This window comes from Ictidomys tridecemlineatus, chromosome 5 (genome assembly GCF_052094955.1).
Source record: "Ictidomys tridecemlineatus isolate mIctTri1 chromosome 5, mIctTri1.hap1, whole genome shotgun sequence".
Lineage (NCBI taxonomy): Eukaryota > Metazoa > Chordata > Mammalia > Rodentia > Sciuridae > Ictidomys > Ictidomys tridecemlineatus.
The window spans coordinates 49,939,499-49,960,562 of record NC_135481.1 but is presented as its reverse complement, the minus strand read 5'-3'; the positions used below and the strand labels follow the sequence as shown (position 1 = coordinate 49,960,562).

Sequence of the window (21,064 nt, the reverse complement as noted above, 5' to 3'; positions counted from 1 at the left end):
GATCTCTTTTGTTGCTATGGGATCCTGATCCAGACCCACTATGATCCATTAGTTTTCTTACCTCTTCTGTTTTTCTGTCTTCCTTCTGAGCTTGAGAATTCTCAGCTACTTTATCTGTACCACTGTATAGTGTACCAGGGCCTGGGAGACTACCCAGACCTGCCTCCAATGTGTTTCCCTACAACTGTTTCATGGCACCAGTCTCATGGGTTGGATGCCTTTCAGGCTTGTATATGTCCTGACATTCTCAGATTCCTTCTGAGCCTATCTGGGGCATTTGGTTTATGAAAGGAAAGAAGGGAATTAGACAATAGCTTAAGGACAATAGTCAAGTTTGGAAAAGGATTTTCCAGAACAGAGGATAATGAGGAAGGTTTTATGCACTCATTTACTTATTTATTCATGCATTTAATAATATTGTGTGTTAAATACTGTGTTGATTACATAAATATAAGCAAGGCATGGTCCATACTTTTAAGGAATCGTCAGTTGATATAGAATATTTAGTAGACTCTTTAGTGTTTACTGGGAATGCTAGAGACATTTTTGAAAATGTGATAGATATCTGTATAGAAAGGCAAGTTCACATGGGGATTTAGAAAAGTTTTTCTTAGAAATTCTAATGCTGTCTTGAAGGATAACTGGGCTATCATCAACAGTTGAAAGAACAGGAACAATGAAAATAAAAATATGGTAGCATGAAACAGCATTGAAGAGGTACAAGTACACTATAATATAGAAAAGTTGGAGCAAAGAATGTGAGGTGAGGAAGAATCAGAAGCAAAAAGGGAAAGGTAGAAGATGAATCATGAAATGAAGAAGCTGGGACTTTATCCTACAAGAACTGGGGAGCTACTGAATCTTTGAACCAAGGCAAAGACATAATTACACTTACTTGAAGAGAGCTTATAATTGTCAATAATGTAGGGGAGGGACTTGAAGAGGTCAAGGTTTGAGGTAGGGCAGCCAACAGAAAATGACGAGGCTGTGAATTAAGAGAGCACCAATGAGGAAAAAAAAATGTGATAGCAAAGAGAAATAATCAGTAGAAAACTGAGAGATTTGATGACTTGTTAGTGTTGGGGATTAAGAAAAGGAAGAATTTGGTGATGACCAAAATTTTGGTTGTAGGATAATGGTGAGATTTGTTGGGAAAAAAAGATATGAGATAAGTAATAGATTTTATGAGGCATGTTGTTAATTTTTTTAAACATATAGGCTGTTCAGATGAAGTTATTCATTAGCTAGTTGAATAAGTGAGAATCTCAGAGTCCAGATTTGAACTAAATGTATAGATTTGGAAGTTAGAGCGTACAGATTATACTAGGATCTGTGGTAGTCTTTGCATTCTTACCTGTCTTTTGGTTGCAACCAATAATTTGGTCAAACCTGAAATTCCTTATGAAAATTATCTTAAAGTCTTACATTCATATTCTAATATGTAAGGTTGTTGATGAGGTATTTAATTCCCATTTTGGTCTTATTCCTTTTTATGCAATTTGATTTTCTTTTACTTCCTGGAAAGTCTAAAAAGCAGAAAAGAGGGACTGGGTTATGGCTCAGTGGTAGCGTGCTTGCCTAGCATGCATGAGGCACTGGGTTCGATCCTCAGCACCACATAAAAATAAATAAAATAAAGTCCATCAACAACTAAAAAAATATTTTAAAAAGTCAGAAAAGAGAAGAAAAAAAGATAGAAAGATGGTAATATCAGCAACTGAGAGGTTAAGGAGAAGAAATGAAACTTATAAAACAGTTGGAGGAAAAAAATGTCAAAGACCCAGGAAAGTATCAAGTACTTAAAGAGAGAATCAAAGATTTTCTAGAAAGGAGTGATCAACTCAAAATTCAGAAAGATCAAGTAGAATCAGTCTGAAATGGACCAGTGGAAGTTGACCATCTGTAGGGCATAAGTGAGTTTCACCAGTTGAAAACTGAATAGGGGACTTCCCCTTCAGAATGGAAGACAACACACACAACTATTTCCTTCTCTTCCTAATGAGATGACTGGAAGGATTATGATGGGGACTAACTCCATAACAGTCCTGAGAATAGGGAGGAGAGGTCATCAGTCTACCAAATATTTGAGAAATTTCTGGAAAGCTGAATGTAAACAGGCTTTATACTTTGAGACTAATCAGAGCCAAATGAGCTCAAAACCAGAGCACCCACAGAAAGTTGAAGGAAGCTGCTCTTCCTGTGGGACCTGGAAAGACTCTGAGATTAGATCAAAGACAATTGCCAGTCAAATCCAGAAGGAGGTATGGAAGATATCATTCATGTATATGGGCAAACATGTGGAACTGTGTACAGAAACCACCTTCTGAGGTGCCGGGCTCAGGAAGGTAGAGTAAGAATTCTCCAATAGGACAAATTTATAGATCTGAAAATTTTGATCAGAGATACAATGTGCTAGTTAGAGCAATTTGCTATGATTGAAGGATTGAAACCAAGTAGTCTACAGTGGTAAACAATAATGTCCTAGCCATTTATTTTCACTCACTGTTCATGCACCAACTCATCCAAAACAATTTCCAGTCTTGCAAGCTCCATTCATAAGTGCCATATATAGTTGTATCATTTTGTAACTTTTATGCCATATTTTTACAGTACAACTCTATGCTTAGATGCAACAAATGCCCTTGTGTTACAATTGCCTGCAGTATTTACATGCTGTAGAGGTTTATAGTCTAGAAGGAGCAAGACATACCATATAGTCAACAAGTGTAGGTATGTGATCTGTTTGTGTATCTACACTTTATGATGTTTGCACAGTGATAAAATTGACTAACGTATTTCTTAGAACATAGACTCATCATTGAGCAACACATACTGTATTTGCAGCAGTTTCCCCTGCCCTCAAGTTCCTTGGAGATGAGACAGATGATTCTGAATAGATAGTTGCATATACAATACATTGCATTACAGGAAAGGAATACTGAGCTGAGAAAAACTAAAGATTCAATAATGAGCAAAAAGTGTGCCTGTGCTTTGTCTCTGAAGGGATTCGATCTCTATCTTCCAAAGCTATTTGCTATACAAACAGAAAATACAATATGAAAGAGGATAGGCAATGACTCTTTCACAAGATGTGAAGAAATGTAGAAGAATTATCAGGGAGTTATCACTCAATGATATACAAATATAATTTTTACACCATCTTAGCTTCTCATAAAATTTCCCACTAACTTGTCATTTGTTGATGGCTCTTGATTAACATGAATGACAAGGCTGGGACCAAATCTATTCAATTTGTCTCATTCAGCATTTCATTTAGGCTACTATCAACAGAACTGCAAGCGACAGGATGATAACAACCTGCAGCACTGATCTCAACCATGCCCTCTAGGATTCTGGACCCAACCAGCTTTAAAAAAAAAAAAAAAAAGTCTCATACACTACCCAGGGGCAATGGTGAGTGAATATAAAGGGCTAGGGCATTATTGTTTACCACTGTAGAGTTTATAATACTGTGTATACTTTATAATAGTGGATACATTACCAATTGCAAACTTTGTATTGAACACAAACAAAAAATTAGGGTAATTCTATAATCCATAACAACTCTGGCCTATGAGTTCAGGCTTCCCTAAATACCTGCTACAGTCTTCTACAACTTCTGTCATTGACGGTTTCAGATAAATTCAAGGACAAATTTTTGTATTACCTCTTACAGTTAAATGATTCCTACTATATGGGTAACTGCTCACAAAGTATGAATATTGATTCAATTATCTCCTTATGAAGCGCCCCAATTAACTAAGGATAGCCTCATTTAGCAGAGATATTTCCAGTTATATAAGGGCTGCATGATCTACTGACAGGTTTCCTTAAATATTTGAAAGTCTTTTAAATTACCCCTAAGACATATGCAATTCATGGTGTTTGTGGGAAGAAGGCAAAATAAATATTACCTAACTTCTAAACAAGAAGCACAGTGCCAGGGACATATAATGTATCTGTAGGCCTATATAAATGTCTAAAATCGACTACAGTTTGGGGGAACTTTAGCTTTGTGGGACCTGGATCAATGTAGGGTTCAGGTTGATTGCCTCCCATATGATTTCCAAGTTGGCTGGAACTTTAGCTCTCATACTTGAGCTCAGTTCTGTATTTTGGAGGGACTGTCTAAGAGAAGTCAAGTCCAACCTGTCCTGTGTATTCCTTCCCATCAGCAGCAAGGCAGCCTTCATTCATCACCCCAGGACTAATGGCTATTTGAATGGTGGTGAGGAAGGTCTCCAGATATGTCAATAGTAGCTTTGTGTGGGAAATGCAGGAGCTTGGCTGTCTCCTCGCATTTCTAATAGTATTTTCAGTAAGGTTAAGGGAATTGGTGATCAGATAATGGTCTGAGCCATCTTATGAAGAAGGAAGACCCAGGAGTCAATTAAGTTTAAGGTACTTATACAGATTTGGAGAGCTAAATTGGGGCATTTTGTAAGGAAGATTCCTGGAGTAATTCTTCCAGATAGAGTTCATTAGCATTTGTTCATCTCCTGTGCTCCAAGGGTCTGAGGGATTTCTTCCCCAGATGTAAGGGTGGCTGTCCTCCTTTCTCTGGAGTGTCTCTTTTCAGTAACTCCAACACCTTCTTTTCCTAATCGTCACCACACAGACCATTAACAAAACTGACCACTCTGGACCATAAGATAAACCTGAACATATTTTTAAAGATTTAAATCAACAGAATATATTATTTAATTATATTGGAATTAGGTAATAAATCAGTAACAATAGAAAAACTGGAATTTAATTTATAAATCAGTAACAAGTGTTTGGAAATTGAATAATCAATCTCTTTAAAAATCATCTTTAAGTGAAGGATTTTTAGTAGAAATGAGAAAATATTTTGGATGAAATGATCATGAAAGTATAGCATACCCAAACTTGTCAAGGGATCATGACAACCAAACAAAGTTTGCAGTCCTCATATTGGCTCATTCAACAGATACTACAAACATTAAACAGACAATATTATGTTACAAACAATTATATGACAATCGGTTGGAAAATTCTGAACAAACATAGCTTTTAGAAAAAAATTACCAAAATAAACTCAAACGTAATTTTTAAAGTATGAATAGTTCTGTATGAATTGAAGAAATAGAATCTATAAGTTAAACATTTTTTTCTGACAGAAAATTACAGGCCCAGATGTCATCCCTAGTGAATTCTAACATTCAGGGAAGAAATAACATCGGCCTCCAAAGGTTAGAAAGATTAATGGATGATTACAACGTCTCTAAATAAGAAAGACCATCAAGGTCTCAGGACTTGTAAGTATTGAGGTGTGAGTCAGTTCTCTGATTTTATAAAACTGTCAAAGCCAAAAGAACATAGAGTGAGAGTAGTGAATTAAGGAAATCATAAACCTAACTACAACTATGCAACCAGCTGCAGATATGAAGACTACAATAGCTACCTGTTTTCTATTTTTATTTTTTTTCTTGATACATTTTCCTTGTTCTATTCTAAAAATAATTTTTCTTGTTGTCTCTTTTCTCCATCTTATTTTACACAGAATCAATTGGTTGTGGATAACCTGGTGATTTACAGATTACAGAATATATACAGAGAATCATGGCATAACAGCAGAAGAAAATAAAATGATCTGGAAATAAATTTAGACTTGGTGCTGAACACAGTAGCTGAGGAATCATGGCAAAGGACAGGAAAGTAAGAAGTTGATTCTCCTTGGGCATGGTGGAGCATGCCTATAATCCCAGTGGCTCAGGAGGCTGAAACAGGAGGATCTCAAGATAAAGCCAGCCTCAGCAAAACCAAGGCGCTAAGCAACTCAGTGAGACCCTGTCTCTAAATAAAATACAAAATAGGGCTGCAGATGTGTCTCAGCGGTTGAATGTCCCTGAATTTAATCCTTGGTACCTTAAAACAAAAGTCAATTCTCCCCAAACATTGGACTTCTTACTGTTGAGCTTAGGTTCTTCCAATTCTGTGAAGCATCCAGAGTGCTTATAGGTCATCTTCTGCCAAGGACTCTTTGGAGCACCTGGAAGTGAAAAGTCCAAAACAGTGACCTGTGCTAACATGGTCATCATTGGTGTAATGAAGGGTATTTTAAAATAAAAGTTGCAGGTGGTATACACAGTTATGAGAGAATGGAGCGCAGAGGGAGCTCCCTCAGGTCACTGAGGATCACACCCAAGGCAACATGTCTGAGTAATTCCTTCTGAACAAAGCATAGCTCAGTGCTATTCCTGGATCTGAGCCTATGTTAGGGTTTGATAGTGATCATGTTGGGGTTTGATAGTGATCATGATTACACATCAAGAGATAATTGAGTGAACAAAAGGATTAGCATCATACTATAAGTATGAGCCCAAAAATGTGTTTGAAACAGCTGCAATGAGGAGTCCTGGAACACAGCCATGATAACAGACCGACATATTCTGGCCCCCAGGACAGAGTCGGCTGTTTGATGAACTTAATAAAAGTATTGTGTTTTCTGATACTGCTGCTCCGAAAAGATCAAATCCCTCAAGAGCAGAGAAGCTAACGAATGAGATTCGAAGCAAGCCCTCACTAACTCAAAAGGGAAGTCCAAGCCTCAGAACAATGGCCAATGACCAACTCAGAGACATGGGTGGTTCCCCACAAGCAGCCTAAAGTTTCATTATTTTCTTGGCTGAGCTCAAAAAGCGGTACTTCTGGTCACCTGTCATAAGCAGGAGATTTGTATCTCAACAAGAGAAGATTTCCATGTACTTGGAAAATCCCCATCTTGTTACCAAATACTGTGAAATAACAACAGATAGCACATTTTCTTTCTTCCCAAGAAGCTGAAGTATTGTTTTTACATACATCTTAATCTTAAAACAACCCCTTGGAGCTATGGGGAAGGAGAGGATTAAATAAATACTTTTGGCATATGGAAAACTCAAGATTGGAAAAAACGAAATGGCAGAAATATTGGAATAGAAGGCAGTGCCTCCAGTGGCCAACCTAGACTTTTCTTAGTTTTGGTTTCTTTTTGTTTTGTTTTGTTTTGTTTTTTTAAATTGCTTTTATTTTTTAAATATATGACAGTGGAATGTATCATAATTCTTATTACACATCTAGAACACAATTTTTCATATCTCTATATATAAAGTATGTTCACTCCAATTCATGTCTTTATACATGTACTTGGGATAATGATGTCCATCACATGGTACCATCATTGCTAATCCTCTGCCCCTCCCTTCCCCTCCACTTCCATCCAAGGAAAACTCATTTCACAACCTAATCTTCAGACTCCTTTGGGTGTCCTTTTCGTCTATTTGGGCTGCTACAGCAAAAATACCATATACTGGGTGGCTTATACACCACAGCAATTTCTTAGAGATCTAGAGAATGGGAAGTCCAAGATCAAGGGGTTAACACATTCAGTGTCTGGGAGTCTCCCTCTGCTTCATAGACAGTGCCTTTGTGCTATGTCCTTACATGGTGGAGAGGGCAAATCAGCTCCCTTGGGCCTCTTTCACAAGGGTATAATCCCACCCATGAGGGTTTTGCCCTCATCTTCTAATAATCTCTTAGTGCTCTCACCTCTTACTACCATCACCTTGGGAATCAGGCTTCAATGTATAAAGTTGGAAAAGAAAAAAAGATACAGATCCTAGGAGATGGAATCAAAGCCATTTGGAGACTCATCCAAAACTCAGGGAGTAGATCCGATGTATCTAAAGGGTTAACCTGTCACCGGTGACAGTAACTGGATTTTGGAATGGGCATATGACCAAAGAGAGAATTTTCTGGAAGCTTCTGAGGAAGTGCTTTCTGACTTTTAAGACAGAACGATAGGAAAGCAAACACTCCCCCACTGAATTGCTACTGGCAGCCATCCCACAGCCCCAGGAGGACCTGCCTTAGGATTGAACTGACACTGTGGACAGCAGTGTGGAAGATGAAAAGACACTAAGTCCTTGATGACATGGCTGAATTTCTGGATCTGGTAAAGCTGAAGCCCAGCCATAAACTAAAGGGAAACCTTATTTTATAAGCTAGTTTGAGTTGGTTTTCCTATTGCTTAAAGCCGAAACCATTCTGATGTAGAAACACTCAAAAAAAAAAAAAAAAAAAACTTTGCTTACATGCTAAAAGAGCCCATCTCTCCAGTTCCAGATCTTTCCTTCCTGCCTCCATGCAACCCAACCGGGACCTGGTATTTCTAATTCCAACAGCCCAGGGTACAGATGCTTCATTCCCAGCGTGAGACTCTCCATAGCCCTCTTTTGCCCACACCATTCCATAGTCATGATCCTAGCCACTAGGTATCCCAGCTTGTGATGATCCCCACCCTCATTAGAAAACCCTCTATGTTGAGGTTGGCTTAAGGTCTCTCTGGGGACAGAGGACCAATGTGTTATTTTTGTTTTTGTTTTATCACGGACTATGAGCTGCTAGCTGTACCTCAAGTCTTACTCTTGATACTTGTTCTTAGGAGAAAGAAAGAGAAGATCGCACTATCCACTCCGTTGTCACCTCCCAGCCCTGCAGTGATTTTCATTCTCTAAGCTTTCCAGTTTCCTGTGAAAACAGACCTCCTCCCTCGGCATCCCTGGGTCCAGGTGCTCCAGACTGGATGGCCTCTCCAAACCCAACCTGAAAGGACTCTACGTGTCTGGAGCTGAGCTTGCAAAGGCAGCTTCTCAACTGGGAACAAGAGATCCAAGTGACAAAACCTGCCTGCTGAGTCTGGGGTGCCCGTGTGTCACAGAGCTCCACAGGAACCCAGGTCAGGGAAGTGAGGACCAGAGCAGAAGGGCAGGGAAGAGTGTAAACTTTTGGTAATGTCACAGAACCCATTCAGGAGCTGAGTTGAGGGAGGAAGCTAGATGGTTTCATCACGGGAGTGAAGAAACGGGAACAATGGCTTTGAAGGTAGGCAGACTGGAATTGACTAGCTTTGCTACCTTTGGCAAAATTCTTACCTTCTTTCTCCTGTAGTAATGGGCCAATGATCACTACCTCTTGGGATTATTTTAAATTTTTTTTTAAAAAAAATTATAAATAATAATTATATGTATTCATGGAGCAAAGTGATTAAGTCATGCTAATTAACATCGACAGCCTCACCTACTTATTTTGTTGTTGTGAAGGTGCTTCAAGTCGACTCTTGCATCAATTTGGAAATAAATATATATGCTGTTCTGAAGGGAAAGAAGACGAAACACCAAAGTTACACTTTCTTCGTTGGAGGCCCTCTTTAGGATCCTGTGCCTTCTTTTCTTTGATGTGAAATTGATGACCACTCAGGGGAGAGTCAGCCTTGGGGTGGGGATACTACACGATTTGAAGGCACGTTCTCCAAAGGAAAAAGCACCAGTGAGAAATCTGGTAATCAGATTCAAGACTCAGCTCTGTGAACTGTGTTGCTGGGCTCCTCACCTTCTCTGTGCTCATCTCCACTGTGAAGGACAGTGTCCAATCAAATCATCTCTAAGTCCCCTCTGGGATTCACTTCTAAGGAGACTCTAAAGGTTTCAGAAAAGAAGGGGACAACTCTGGGCATGCCTGGCAAGAGCCACAGCTGGATGTGATTTCATCTGCACAGAGCAACTTTCCTGGCCCCTCTGAGCACTCCCTGGGGCTTCTCCATCCTTGGTTACTGGTCCAACAGAGCTTGGCACTTTCATCAAACCCTTCTCTTTCCCCTTCCTCAAGAGGAAGGTGCCTTGGTCACCCCCTTTAAAATGGACCAAATGTTGTTTTTAACTATGTACTTCCACAGTTCTTTAAGGACGGAGTACTCACCTAATTATTTCTTCTCTTTCATTCTGTCAGTTCCAATTAGAGGATCTCATTAGTATTTCTGCTACAGCAGAATTTAACCAATCCAGTAACAGCCCTTCTGAATATGTCCTGTGACAGTCTCCTCTTGCCCGACCTTCACTGTCTTTATGGAAATGGTCCCTCTGTGTCTGTGTCCACCTAGATGCAAATGCCCTTCTCAGTTTCACCTTGAGCCATTCAAATGATTTCCAGATAACATGGTGTCATGGGCTGTCTCTTCACAGAAAGGTGTCTTTCTCACTGGCTGCCCAGGGTGATGTCCTGTTTTTCTACTTCTTTTCCAATTGACTCCAAAGCTGGGCTCTTTCCATCACAACTGCAAGCTTGGAAGTGGAGTAAGCATAAGGAGCACAGGCCATGTGTGTTGAGAAATCCCAGGTGAAATGTGCTGAAAGTGCAGATTTCTGACCTCAGGCATGATGCCAGAAAGAAGTTTTAATGTCCAAATGTTTTATGCTTGAAAGATAGGCCCTTGTGGTTGTTGGTTTAAACCTTCATAGGACACAGGAAGCAATCTGATAGCCCACGGACTGCAACCCATAAGGTAATTCAAAAATCACTCCGATTGAGGCCAACAATTACGCTGAAGATTTCATGCTCTCTAGAGATTATTGCTCAAAATAGGTGAGCAGTGTAAGGAGTCACTCCCCCAGTCCTACATTCAGTATAGTACACATATGAAAGGCAAATCTAAGAACTTCAGTATTAGAATAAGCAAAGAATTAAATATTAACATAACCAAAAGTCAAAAACCAGGGCTGGGCGTGGTGCTACACCTATAGCCCCAGCAACTCGGGAGGCTAAGGCAGGAGGATTGCAAGTTTAAGGTCAGCCTGGTTAATTTAGACTGTCTCACAATGAAAAACAGAAAGGGCTGGGGATGTAGCTCAGTGGCAAAGCACCTCTGGATTCAATTCTCCTGTACAAAAAAAAAATGTTTAAATAGGATTATTCTATTATATGCAACATTTCCTCGTATTATTTACTTTTCAAAAAATTTTAAATCCTCAGATTAAAAAGGTGGATATGATCCTCTTATTCTTTGTTAACTGCAAAGGAAAAAAATCGATTTCTGCACCTGTGACATTTCCCACTGTCTGATCTTCACTGTGACACAGTGAGGCATTCATAATCTTCTTTTTAGGATATATTTCAATTCTAAATGCTGAGAAGGTGGCTAAAACATGGTTAGAGCCTCTCTGAAAATATTATTTAATTCAACACATATTTACTGAAAATCTCTACAGAGCATACCAAGATGAGTAAGACAGTATTTCTCCTCGCAGGCCTAAAGCGTTAAAAGACACATATCTAGGCAAGTGGCTACCTTAAAACATAGATAACAAACAGTATAGAGTAATGTAGGAGGGTATTTTGAATGCCCCCCCCCATCATCTGGCAGAATCTTATGACGGGAGAGCCATCTGCTGAGCCCTGATTCATGAGGAACATTCCCGCATTTAGAGGTGATAGGAGAATCGTCACATGGGGAGGGCAACTGAACCCTGGTCAAAAAAGGGAAATGTAGACACATGTAAAAGACAAAACATGGTCTGTACATTGTATCTGGAGAATAGGCTTTCGTCGTAGACTTAACGGCCGGGTTAGAAGACAGTGAATGCCCATCTGGCAATTTTTCCATCCCAGCTGGTCACTCAGTACTGTGCAAGGGAATCATCCACCAAGTTTGTGTAAGTAACCCCAGCAAACACAGTCTTAGGTTGCACACAATAAAAGCAATTCCATGGAAGCCAGGTGCAGTGGCCTACTCCTATAATCCCAGAGACTTGGGAGGCTGAATGAGGCAGGAGGATCACAAGTTCAATGCCAGCCTCAGCAAAAGCAAGGTGCTAAGGAACTCAGTGAGACCCTGTCTCTAAATAAAATACAAAATAGGACTGGGGGTGTGGCTCAGTGGTTGAGTGCTCCTGAGTTCAATCCCTGTTACACCCGCCTCCAAAAAATAGAAGAGAAAAGCACTCCATAGAAAAAAATGGGAGTTCATAACCCACTTGAATCTAATGTATGAAATATGATATGTCATGAGCTTTGTAATGTTTTGAACAACCAATAAAAAAAAGAAAAAGAAAAAGAAAAAAAAGAAAATCAATACCCAATGAAATCAGAATCAGCCCTTTAGAGAACCTGCCCTTAAACATTCAACTTAGGATCTGATTGGAAGCCATTCTTTTTTCTTTGTCCATGGTTGACCTTATTAGCTGTATCTCTTCCAGGAGGACTCATGCAGGATCCTGCGCTTTCTTTCCAGCTACTCAGAAGGTTAACAACCTACACCATTGAGATGCCTTCCTGAGATCCTTCTGGGGATTTCATAGTCCCCATAATGCTACATTTTAAATCCTACCATCCCAAACATATCCTTTATGTTTGATGAAAATATTCCCATCTATTTTTACACAACGCAGGAAGACTCAAACAACAAAAACTTGATTCTATTTCTCTAGGTGAGTGAAAAGAACCTGCAAGACCAGTGGCACACTCTAAAAGGTGCACGCCAGAGGCAGTGGGGTTTATGGATAATAGGATGGGTCCACAGCTGTTAGGAGGATTTTTCAAGGCTCCAGGCAAGAGGTAACAAGAGCCTGAATTAAAGCAGGAAGACTTGAAAGAAGGGGAAGATAGGGGAGGCGTTTAGGAGACAGGATCAAAAGGGTTTGGCAACTGATTGAAGGTGAGAGAGAGGAGGGCAGAATGCTGAAGTAGCTTCCTAAAGGTGTGTGGCCGAGTTACTGAAGATGATAATACCACTTCCCTGGGAAGACAAACTCAGGACAAGTAGAAATTCTGGGAGGGGATAGCTTATTTTAAAAAATAACAATATTCTTGACTTCTACTTGCTGGATTAGTTATAATTAGGATGACCCTATAATGGTATCATTCAAACTGGGTCACCCAGGACAAATAGGTCTAAACCAAGATTGTCCCCAGTGGGTCCAGATGTGTAGCCTCTTTATAATACTGTTCAGTCTCACTCATTTGGGGGCTAGTGTTAATGAAACTGCCTCCCAGTTCAATTAATGTTGGTATCCTGAAGTTATACGGCACCCCAGAAATTTATACAGTATAGTTTCTCAGAAAGTTCTCTCTACTTCATTCCTGATGTCCTGCCTCTGCTGAAACAGTCTCTAGAACAGGGGACTCACTCTGACATTTATTCTATTTTTGGACATTGTGTTCTTACTACCTTATATATTACCAAAATTGGTTTCCCTGTAAACTCCGCATATTGGCACTAATCATAGTTCTAATAATAATGGTATCATCAATGTTAAAATAACTAACATTTATTGAGCCTCTACAAAGGGCCAAGCTTTACATGAATAACTTTTGAAATCTATTTACATTGTTATTTACATTACAAGTCTACTTACATTGCTTTTGCAGATGAGGCAGCCGCAGACATTGACAGGGAATTTTTTAGTAAGCACATACCACTAAAAAGTAGAAGAACAGAATTGGAATTAGATTTTATCTTTGCAGTCCCAAAGCCCATATGCTTTCAGAAATAACACATTTCTGCATGTCAGAAGAGTTTGCCTCTGGAGGAATGCAGACTAAGAAAAATCTCTCTTCCATACACCAGTCTTTATGATATTAGAAATAATTGTCATCTGTGCTTTTGCTGACCCTGATTCTCACTTCAACATCTGCCTTGCCAATAAGACAACCACTTTTTCTTTTTAGCATGTCTGCATTGCTCTTGACAAGTTTTGATTTAGCAATGTGCCTCTTGAAATATGATGCTCACAACCAAACCCAACATTTGAGGGTTTTCCCAAAGAGCACAATGGTAACAAGTCCCCCAACTTGCTCTGTTCTGGGCACTAGGATGCAAGATAAGACATAGTCTCGGAGGGTTGTTTTTCTCCCCTTTCAATTCCCTTTCATTGATCAGTTTGCCACATACTGTCAGGTTGTCAGTTACTCTAATGGCTCAGAATGGAAGGTGTGGCACCTTGATATGATCCATCACTTAAAAGTAAGTTTTAGTGATGGTGGATGCAGGAGACAGCCGTCATTTCTGCTCATCACAATCTCCTCTCAGTGGCAGTGTTATTTCTTTACACTTTTACCCTTTATTCCAAAGGCCAGCCAGATCCAGCACTGGGTTCCAGTAGCAGACTCCATAGTCTGGATTTACCCAATTTATTCCAACCTCCTGCCTCGGTGGTTGGTATAGGAATGAGTAGAGTGAGCTAGTGACTATATCATTTGGCTGTTGTTATAATCATACCATGCAAATTATTCCAAAACTCAGTGGCTTATGAACAAAAGGCATTTATTTCTTGCTCACCTTTCTGCGGATGATTGAGGTTTGACTAATTAAGTTGGCTTGCGTGGTATCAACTCCAAGCCAATGATAATGTCTAGGGCTGCTCCATGTGTCTTTCATCTGCCTCGCACAATTTGTCTTTTATACAAGGCATGTTGTTCTTATAGTAAAAGGCAGGGGTGCAGCAAGAGGGCAAACTCAACTGTGTCTGTCCAGCTCCTTTTTTGTATTGTTTTTGCTGATATCCCCTTCACCAAGAAAGTCACATGGTCAAGTCATGGCCAAGGAGATAAGGGAACACTGCCAACCATGAAGCCATAACAAAGACCAATAAATAACTCAATCTACCACAATGATACAATTTAGGCAGTGGGATTCAATTATAGACTTCATTTGAGTTCTCCAAGAAACAAACACTATTTCCAATGAATAGCATGCTATGATGAAGTAAGTCTAACATTTGGGACCACCATTTAGAGTCATAATCGAGTCACTCCAGAGAAAGGAAAGCCTATACATGGAATCTGGTGTCAAGGACTGGACATCCCAATTCAAGTTTTTCCTGAAGACAGAGCTGCCTGCTGAATATTGTTCAATTTTGTAAGCCAATACATCTCCTATTCCCTAAATGTAACAAGCTTATAGAGAAACCACTTAAACTGATGGAGTTGGGCTTTCTGTCACTTAACAACAAAAGAGTCTTAACACTGATAGTAAATGAATGAAGACAATTTGTCTTCAAAACTGAGCTATAGCAAATGATGATTAAGCCTATAGCTACTCTGGCCAGTGTTTATATGGAGCATACTACTAGCCTCTTTATCCCTGTTGAAGCCCTTTCTAGGTGGAATGCAGGTGTGCAACACTCAACACTAGACCATTTCATCTTGTTCCTCAAACACCTTTTAAAATAATCACCAATCATGAGTAGCCTATGTTGATTTTCAATGATAATTATTACATCAGAAAGCCTTTTCACCTTACTTGACTCCAAATATTTCTTTACGCATGAAGAAAAAGCAACTGAACTTAAAATCCTCAGGATACAAGCTCAAAAGAAGCAGTTAGTATTTTTCAAGCATTAAAAAAAAAGGTTTTATGATCATGTTGCATTCTTGGCTGTGCAACTAAGGTTTTGCCTTGACTATTTAAGTAAGAAACAAGAAGATGTGGTCAAAACAGCACTTGATTTCAGAGCTCGGTAGCTTTATCCAGACCTAACACATTAATCTCTCTAAGTCTCAGTTTCCCCTTCTGTAGAAAGGGAATAGTTTTTATCTCCTATGATTTACAAGGTTTTTATAATAACTGAGATAATGAGCATGAATAAAATCTTTTTATTATTTTGCTATATTAAAATTATTTCCTAAATGTAACAAGCTTATAGAGAAGCCACTTGATTTGAGCCCTTGGATGTTTTTTGTAATGCTTTATAGTAAACTGTCCCTCCTGATTTATTGGCCAGCATGGCTCATCTGTCCAGTTGTTAAGCCAAACACTGGCAAGAGAACAGTTAAGATTAGCTCAGAGCAGACCTGCCTTGTGCCCAACACCATGTGCAAGAGCCAGCATACCCAAGGAAGACCTCGGCTTATTTCTCAATAAAGAGGAAAAGCTCTAAGGGTGGTGTCTGGCACAGCATTTACCAAACTCCACTGCCCAGTGCCTATTATGTCTCAGAATCTCTCAAGACTCTCTAACTTGCAGGACAAGAGGGGCAATATTTTATCACCAGCACTCAGTACCATTTCTGAAGCCAGTGGGAACTGAGTAAGCACTTATTGAATTATATTATCAGATTTTTTAATCCATTTCAGCTCTAAGGCTCTAGAAATATCTTTTGGTGGCAGACTGACAACCGTTTCTGCACTTCTCTCTGTGATGGGTGGAGACCAAGCAGGGGGGGGGGAGGGAAGAAACACCCCCAGGTATGTGTAAAACTCCTATTGGGTTTCTGTGAGGCTTTGATTTTTAGAATGATTTCATTTCCCTGCCTCCTTTACATTATTATCTAAAACCTTTAGAACTAATTAGAAGTGGGAGGATCAAAGATGATATATTTTGAATTTGCTTCCCGCCTCACCCACTTAAAGTAAAGAATCCTGCATAGCCCATTAAGCTGGAGGTTCTTGCTGACAGGAAGGAAGCCATCTGGTGAACAACTTCTGTTAATTATGTTGGAACATACTAACGAGAATAAAGAACAGCCCTTAATGACCTTCCCCTTGGTGGCAGAATCCACTGCAGAGTAGACAGTCATGGCTCAGAGCCAAAAGCTAATGGTTAGTATTGGCACTGAACACTCAGGCTCGCTAGGACTTAATAATCTCCTCTCGGTGGAGAAAGTATTTTAGGCATTCACAGCATAAATCCTCTACCACCTGCATGTAACTGAGCTCCAAAATAGTCATTTAGGGCATTATTTGGAATCCCTTAGTAAATGCGAATCCGGGTGTTACCTTCTCTGTATCTTTCTTTGCTTTGGGATACATCAAATGAGACCAGACAAAGGTTTGCATTTTGTTTCAACCAATAACAATATTTAAATGTTACTTGGCAAAGCACAGAGGCAATTATTGCATATCCCAGAGGGATAAAGATACACAAAAATAATTATCCTCATTATGACCTGGATGAGTTCATCATTGAGAATAATATTTCTAATTCCACTTTACCCTTAAAAATCCAGACAACTCTACATCACCCATGCAAAAAAGGCAGAGTTGAAGTTTTGGTATTTACATCATGAATTAGCTATAGGTGTCAAAACATCCCATATTTTTTATTTCATTTATTTATTTTTCCCTACTTGGTTTGAGAAAGATTTTTAAAGTGGCTTACGTAGTATGATAAGATTAAAGTTTAAAACTATTTAATTTTAAGATCATAAAGATTTTAAGATTTTAAAAGTTAATTTTAAAGAAAGTTTAGAAAAAGGGGTAGGAAAATAAATTCAAGCCAGGATTGAGGCTAGTGTACAAACATGTACGTCATGAAATTCTATACCTTCCTGGAGGTGGGCCACAAACTTGGCTCTAAGCTCCTAGTGGCCCACTTGGAAGAGGCAAATACTTGAGTGGGTACTTGGTGGGCTCAGGAAAAAGTTTTACAAACATCTCGAACATATGTGTTTCTTGGTATTTAAAGATTGTTAAGCTTATTCTCTCATACATCCACAGTATATATGCAGGACATTTTTTAAAAAGAACAGAAACAATCCTAGAAACTGCTGCTTCAAATCAGGTGGGAAATGTTATTTTAACCGAAATCTTAAATAAAAGGTTCATAACTTCAAACTGTCTAAGTCTAAGTCGCAACAAATCTGTAAACAATATAAATCTGTAATATATTAAAGTTTAATGACTTTAGATATTAGCCAAGAAAGTGTTTTATATATAGTTTCTGGATATATATTGAAGGCTTTCATATGTACATCAAAACTATAATTTTTGTAGAGTCAGGTATGTCGAGAGTTTGCACAGAAGTAACAAAATAAAAGTTGTTTGTGCCTAAATCATCCCATCTGTGTCTCTTGGATAATACTCAATCCTCTACACAGCCACATGTATCAAGCAATTGGCTAAAAATCCTTGTAGACAGGATGTCTCCTATTTGCATTTGAAGTACTCTTCTGTTTAAAATATAAATGCAATTAATTTGCATTATTTATTTAATCTGTCTTTGCATACTAACGTCACAAAAACTGAAAATAAATATTAGGTCATTGTCAACATATCTCAAAATATCTTTGTGCTCAGTGAATTTGAGATTTAAAAAAAAAAAAAAAACTAACCTCAATTTTGTTTGAAGCTTTTGATGCTTCACCGCCTCCCACTATCCTCTGGGCCGCCCACCACATCTTTGAAGTTGGCTCATCTGGTAACAGACTTACTGAAAGCTGTAGTGCACACCTACCACTCAAAGACTTAAATGTTGTCCATGTGATAGATTTGATCAGTCCCTTGGTCTCTCCGACGTGCAGCTGGTGGTGAATTCTTTTTTGCTAGTGTAATATTGTAAGTGTCTTCAGTTAAAATTAAAGCTGCCATTATATTTTCATCTTGTTCTTCAAGGAGACTGTTTTTGGACGTAGCATGTGTATACATTTTTATGTGGCAGTGCCAAAGAGATATTTTATACTACACCAAATCTTTCGTGTTCACAAATAATGGCCCAATTTAATAGAAAGTCAGTAAATAATTTAAGTTGTTGGATCTGGGCAATAGCCGGTCTCCTAGAATTATTGGTAAAAATAAAAATATGACCCTCTTTGGCAGTTTTATGCTACAGATGCTGCATTTAAGATGACAGCATTGAAATCCAGAAAAACATGTGGGATTTATAGAAATTCTCTCCATGTCCAGATTGCCTGGCCTCTACAAGTCAAAATGTCACTTCTGAAACACATCATTTACCAGTCCTCCAGCAAAACAAACAATCCTTAGAAAAGTCCCCCATGGAACCAAGGGGGTAAAGAGTAATAGAGTTGGAATGTCATCACCATCAGGAGAGAACGGAGCTTCAGAGACTGCCAGAATTTTATGGAGAAGTCAAAAAGGGAAAGGAATTAAAATTGAATATCAGACAGAAAAAGACTTTGAAACAATGAAATGAACTTTCAACCATACCACAAGTATGTATCTTGGGGAGACACTGGGTGTGGCTGGGGAGATTGAGGATACTATTGAACAACAGAATATTTTGACCCTATTCTATGAAGAAATATGAGAACTCCAGGGATCAGAGAACTATTCTAAAGATTGATGCCTTGCTATAGTCATTTCCAACCCTGTGCAACTTTTCTGTCATGAGCTGGTGTTTGTGCTTTCATCTGGGATCAGGCAATCTTGGGACAGATTCCAAGCTCCATCACCTCCAGCTGTGCTATCTTTACTGAGCAAGTTTTCAAACCTGTGTAACCTTTCAGATTTCTCACCTATCAAATGGGGACACCTTTCACATTGTAAAAGGAACAAATTCAAAGTATGATGAACTTCTATCAAAGTGTGTGCCCTGTAATATTCAATAAAGTATAACTGTATTACTAGTGAAAATGCACAAGAATCCTACTTTCCAACAAGTGTTATGAAATTATTCTCATTTAACACAATAGCAAAGTGACAGGTTAGGAGCATCCCACAAGAAATAAATCAAAATACAGGATAGAGTTAGAATTCAGCTGGTATTCTAAATAATAACAATTCCATGCCTTCTTTGAAAAGATGATGATGTACTTACAAAGTTTTAAGGAACAAAACTCTGACCTGAGATTCTGTTAAATGATAAAGAAAAATCTATGTAGGTAAATCTGAAATTCTCCTTTTTTTGAAAAATACATGATCACTTTTTAAATTTTGGATGAATCTCTAGATTCTTGGGTAACTTGGAAGTGAAACCCATGCTTCAATTTTGCATGATCATTTTAAAAGAATGAGTAAAGGCTTTTATCTTGGTTTGGCAATTACTGTGCTTGTCTCAGAGGGAAGAAATTTGACTCCCATATCTACAAACTCACCTTGTTGCAGGCAAATTGCTTAATCTCCTTGTTAATCATCTTCCCCATCCATAAAACAGCATAAGAATATTTACTTACCTCACAGGGTGTTTTTGAGTCTTTATTAATTAATGTTTAGAAGATTAAAATCCTTAGATGAAAGGAGTTGTAAAGTATAATTATTTTTGCATGCTATGTTATGGACAAGCATTTAAGATGCTATTGCTATGACAAAGGCCAATAAAGATATGCAGATCTCTGCCTCTGATGGCCAAGAAACAGCCTATAAAGTGATTCCCTGTGGAAAAGATATGAAGGGTTTCATCAGATTCTAAGTTTAGAAAGTTTATTTTCTTTTCTTTCTTTCCTTCCTTCCTTCCTTCCTTCCTTCCTTCCTTCCTTCCTTCCTTCCTTCCTTCCTTTCTTTCTTTCTTTCTTTCTTTCTTTCTTTCTTTCTTTCTTTCTTTCTTTCTTTCTTTCTTTCTTTCTTTCCTTCTTTCTTTTAATTTCCAGCTGCATGAGTTAGCCAGTGAAGAAGGAAAAGAATTAAAAATTCCCTCAATTTTTACAGCATTTTACCTGGGTCTATACCTGTCATCTAATCATATTCAGTTTATTCTTTTCAAGGTCAAGTTAAGAGGAAGAAGTCAGTAGTTAACAATAAGAACACAAATAAGACATTTCTCTATATTTGCTTCTTTTTAAAAAAATCTTTGATATTTTTCCCTTCCATACGCCTTGAACATCAACAATTCATCTTTTTTTTTCCTCTTCAAGGAAATTGCCACAAACCCCATCATGGAAAGTGAAATTTTTCTACCCAGAGGCAAACTGAATGGAAAATGCCCTATTACACAGTAACCATTTTCCTCTTAAATTTTCAATGGCTTAGAGAGTTTTGTAAGACTGTATTTCAGGGTTTGATAATTCTTGGAAAACATCTTAGACTCCTGAAAGAAACAAAGAGCAAAAGGATTTCTAACCAAGTAAAACACCTTACAGTTTCGGGCTAAAGTACTCAGTGAATCACATCCCTGTCTGCTTAAAACCATCTTCCTGTAGATTTCCAGAGACAAAGCTCTTAGCTTAGTCCTGAGACAAAGCTCATGATTTGGGTTTTTTTCCAGCCTAGCCCTAACTCTCCTTACAGTCTCTCTGCCCACTGCCCTTCTCCTCCACCACCCTCAGCCCAGGTGCTTTTCCGCATCCACCTAATCCTTCTAGAGGAAGCTCAAGAGCTCACTTTGGCAGCACATCCCCAAATCGAACGATACAAAAAAATCAGGATGGTCCCTGCGCAAGGATGACATGCAAATTTGTGAAGCATTCCATACTTTTTGGCAGAAATTCTGAAATAAAATAAATCAGTATTGTCAGTTATAATCATTGGTTGGTGAGTCCCAGATCATCTTAATTTTTAAAAAAATAATCTCTATATTATCTGAATGTTTTACAATAAACATGTATTACATTTACAG

At 38.6% G+C, this 21,064-nt stretch overlaps 1 long non-coding RNA gene and 1 pseudogene across 8 annotated transcripts in view; one reads left to right on the top strand and one right to left on the bottom strand.

Moving 5' to 3' along the window:
- LOC120886630 (uncharacterized) overlaps positions 1-21,064 on the bottom strand; it is a 48,157-nt gene that overhangs the window by 4,364 nt on the left and 22,729 nt on the right. For 2 of the 8 annotated variants that reach the window (XR_013438876.1, XR_013438880.1), the window contains exons 3-6: positions 13,191-13,253; positions 9,760-10,717; positions 5,890-6,013; positions 1,355-4,954 (exon numbers count right to left, since the gene is read on the bottom strand). This is a non-coding gene — a long non-coding RNA (uncharacterized LOC120886630). Of the gene's footprint in view, positions 1-895; positions 986-1,354; positions 4,955-5,889; positions 6,014-9,081; positions 9,156-9,759; positions 10,718-13,190; positions 13,254-21,064 lie in introns of all 8 variants that reach the window. The other 6 variants (XR_013438879.1, XR_013438878.1, XR_013438877.1 and 3 more) reach the window with 6 other exon arrangements.
- Positions 20,824-20,924, top strand: LOC120886979 (U6 spliceosomal RNA; annotated as a pseudogene).